Source organism: Lepus europaeus, chromosome 14, assembly GCF_033115175.1.
Source record: "Lepus europaeus isolate LE1 chromosome 14, mLepTim1.pri, whole genome shotgun sequence".
NCBI classification, from domain to species: Eukaryota; Metazoa; Chordata; class Mammalia; order Lagomorpha; family Leporidae; genus Lepus; species Lepus europaeus.
Window position 1 is genome coordinate 20,532,449 of NC_084840.1, and position 4,389 is coordinate 20,536,837.

Sequence of the window (4,389 nt, forward strand, 5' to 3'; positions counted from 1 at the left end):
CCAAGATCTGTATTTTTTATCCTCATTTATCAGTTGAAAAGCAGCTGCATGTTCTGAGCACAGACTGTAACACGAGGAGTCTTTGGCCCATTCAGTAGATGAGCACACTGAGGCCCAGGGCTCTGCTTCCTCCGCTCTCCTGCAAGGGAGCCTCTCAGGGACCTGCCTCAGTCAGGGTTGCCTGCATGCCCACCCAGTGTCCCAGTCCTGTTGCTACAGGGTCACTTTCCCATTGGCTCTGGCTTTGCATGGTGGTTCCGTTGCCATGACAATGCATCAACCTAAAGTGTGTGTGTGTGTGTGTCAGAGAGAAAGAGAGAGAGATAGAGAGAGAGAGAGAGAGAGAGCTTGGGAGGCCCTGCTGGATGCAGGGATGGGGATCTAATTGGTTTGATGGTTGCTAGGGTCAACAGGTCTGTGATTGGCTGACTCTGTTTATGTCTGTCCTAGAACCCTCAGGCTTCAGTTGCCCACTGAAGCCTGGAATGGTGGTGCACAGTGTGTGTGTGTGTGTGTGTGTGTGGTACACGTGGTGTGTACACTAAGCGGGAACAGCGAGGAGAGGCTGTAGCTCCTGATGCAGTGACGATGCACAGAGTCCCGCTGGAAGCAGGTAAGCGACGTTTTTCTTGGAATCGTCCCCACTCCCCATAAGTCACTAGAAAACGATGGCGGGGGCTCAGCCAGAGGAGGAGAGAGAAGGGGTTCCGCCCAGCCAGGCCCTGCCGTCCCCACCGCCACCCGTACCCCGAAGCAGCTGAGCCACCGTGGGTCGGCCCGTCTTGGGGCCACTGCTGCTGCCTGCCCAGGACACACACCCTCATGCGTGAGGGTCCCTGTTCTCAGCTTCTCGGTTCCCAGGGCTTCTCGGGACTCCCAGCACCCAGAGAAGGGCCCGCTTGCCAGACACTAATGATCTCATGCACATGCAGATGGTTTCACAGTTTACAAAGCACATTCACAGCTTTTAATTTGCACATCCCAAGAAGGCAGCCAAGCACACCACTCCCATTCTGCTGAACGGGAAGACTGAGGCCTGGATAAAGGAAAGGACCCCTGCACCCGAGGGGCAGAGGCTGTCTCTGGCCTCCCAAGTGCCCCCTTTAGTGCCGTAGGAGACTGTGCCTGGCTGCTGGCGGGTAAAGGCGGGAGCGGAGAGGAGCCTGCAGCCCTGCACTGCAAGGGAGGCGTCTTCCCTCTGTGTTGGCTCGGCTTCCCCCGTCTGGATGCCGAGCCTCCTGGGGGAAAGCGAGGCGGACTGGAACTTGGGGTTTTAGAAGCTATTCGAAGGCTGCCCACACAGTCTGTGCGGGAGAGCCGCTCAGCCCCAGGCGCCCCCAGGCGCCGGGAGCCTGTCTTCCCTACAGAGCAGTGGCGAGGGGTGGGCGGGCGGGGAGGAGGGGTGGATCGGAGCAGAGGAGTGCAACGGCCACTACTGCTGAGCCGGCCATCGGCCATCGTCACAGCGCAGCTGCCGGGCCCGCGCCGGCCTCCCAGGGACGCCACAGGCGCTCGAGACAGGCAGAGGAGAAGGGGGCTACAGGCCTGCAGGGTGCAGACCCCAGGAGCCAGGGTGCCAGGGACAACGCGCAGCTGAGGGTCTCCCCTCTGCCCTCTGCCAGAGAAGGGAATTGGCACTGACAGGGCGCCAAGCTGACAGCTCACTGAAACCTCACACCATCCCCGTCTGCACGTGACACACACAACACGGAGGCAGAGATGTGCCCAAGGTCACGCGGTCTGTAGGCCTTGCCTGGTGGGGTGGCGGGGTCCAGTGTGGCCCCTCCGTGGTGAGAGGACCCAGGTGGTGCTGCTTCTACTGAGTTGGATTTGTTGAGATGCTTAGAAAGAAAACTGGGGGGAGGGATGGGGGTGGGGAACCCCCAAAAGGTTTGGAGGGAACTGTTGGATGGGCGGGCACAGACAGAGAGCGGAAACATTAAGGCAGCCCCAAACACCAAAACCACTCCAGCCCATGAGCCCCGCCCACATACAGACAGCTCTCCACCTGGCTCCCCTCTCACCTGCCCATTCCCTAAGTCCTCGTGTGGGACTGCCAAGGCTCCCTACGGACACTCATCTGGCACCACGAAACAAGAGAATGCCTTCAAAACCGACAACTTCAGAGATTCGGAAATGTAGCCCCATGTAGGGGTTGGAGTGACTGCACAGTGTCTGAGCTGGTGGGCGGCCCCACACCGTTTAGGGTTAGCGCCTCTGCCCCAGCAGTAGGGGCCTGTTCCTCTACACATCTCTCTGCATGAAAACAGGGATTAAGGTTTAAAATCATCCTGATAGCCCAAGGACCCAGGCTCACCTGGGCACAAGGCAAGCGCTCCACAAATGTTTGTTGAATACACAAACAAGGGTAATTATACCTTGTGCCTGGTGGGTCCCTGTTACGAGCCAGGCCCTATGCTTGGCAGATATTCTCTCTAATACACACAATAACCACACCAGATCCAGTTCAGCATCTTTGTTCTACAGATTGCAAAACTAGGCTCAGAAAGGTTAAGCCACCTGCCCAAGCTCACACAGCAACAGGAGAAGGTGTTGGGAATCAAGACACACGGAAGGAGCTCCAAGGCCCCCTGCTGCCTATGGCTATCGTGTTTCCAACCTTGCCACTGCCGCTCTGGTTTGAGCTTTGGAGGGGTCCTCAGGCCCTCCGGCATCTGCCTCCCTCTGCCATGTCCCTTCCTGCCCCACCCCAGGTGCTAAGCTCTGGCCTCCAGGCATTGCAGCCATGTTCTCCGGCCCCTGCCTATGGTGTCCGCTCTCCTGGGAAAACGGAGACGCCCTCTCTCCCCTCCCTGGTCCTCTCCTACCATAACCCTCAGCTCAGCAGAGCACTAACGCGGGCCCCCAGCATGCTGTTCACTTACCTGCCCCTTGCGGGTGAGGCCTTGTTAAGCGTTTGGGCGCAGAGAGCTGGCTGTTATTTGGCATAGAAGAGATGCTCAGGCCGGCGCCGTGGCTTAACAGGCTAATCCTCCGCCTTGCGGCACCGGCACACCGGGTTCTAGTCCCGGTTGGGGCACCGGATTCTATCCCGGTTGCCCCACTTCCAGGCCAGCTCTCTGCTGTGGCCCGGGAGTGCAGTGGAGGATGGCCCAAGTCCTTGGGCCCTGCACCCGCATGGGAGACCAGGAGGAAGCACCTGGCTCCTGGCTTTGGATCAGTGCGATGCGCCGGCCGCAGTGGCCATTGGAGGGTGAACCAACAGCAAAAAGGAAGACCTTTCTCTCTGTCTCTCTCTCTCTATCCACTCTGCCTGTAAAAAAAAAAAAAAAAAAAAAAAAAAAAAAAAAAGAAATGCTCAGAAAATGCTGCTGAGACCTCTTGACCCCTTCTCCGTGGTTCTTGAAAACTCAACCCTTCAGGCCCGTTTTTTACAAAATGGTAGACACGGTTTCTCTGCCACAGCCCTGCCCTTGTCCCTGCACGGCCACCCTGCTGCCCGCTCCCTGCTCCCCGCTATCCGACACACACAGAGGGCAACAGCCAGCAGGCTGCTTCCCCCCCCCCAAGCCTGGAGGCTCTGGGTCCAGCCATGCCTTGCAATGCTTCAGCCTTTTCCTCAAAGGCTTTGCCAGGACACCTGCCTGACACCTGCCTGCCTCCCTCAAGAGAGCTTGCCTGCCTGGGCCCCCAGACTGCAGAGTCCGCGCCCCCGGGCAGGGCAGAGGACACGGCCCCAGGAGCGAGCAGGGCTGCGAGGGGCCCAGTGTCTGGCTTTGGGACCCCTGAGGTCAGATGCCACTGACCTGGGTTCTAATCACGACTTGCCAGTAACTGCTGGGCCTCAGTTTCCCTCCCCGTCAAAGGAGCGCTGGACCAGCCCAGAGATTCTGTAGGGCTCCTCCTGGGGTGATTCTCCCCTGGCCTGCAGGATTTCATTCCAAAGGACAAATCCAAGGACCCTCCCGGGTGGGAAGTGGCTAGGACAGTCCTGGACAGGTTGCCCTGAGGCGGGAACTTTGTCCAGAAAGAGAAGTAACAAGTGTGGCTGCAGAGAGCACAGGGACAGCCCCAGGGCTCCTGCTGTCAAGAAAATGACCAGCAGAACCCGTCCGTGTGCGTCAGCTCCCAGGGTGCTGGGTGCTGGGAGAGGACACTCACGCTCTCCGTCCTGGCTGACCCTGGCCAGGGGCCCTCACGCCCCCGTCAACGCTCTCAGGGCTGGGGAAAGCCAGGCCCAGGAGCGAAACAGGAAGACGCCCTTGGACCCCGGTTCCCAGAGTAGGGGAGAGGGGTGGGCACCGGGCAGAGGGAGCCCCGGGGATTGGCAGCGGCCGTGGGCAGGGCGGGAGGGCCGGGGGAGGAGTCAGCTGTGCACGTGAAAAACTGCGGCGGGGGCGGGGTTTCCCTTCCTCCTCTTCCTCCTCC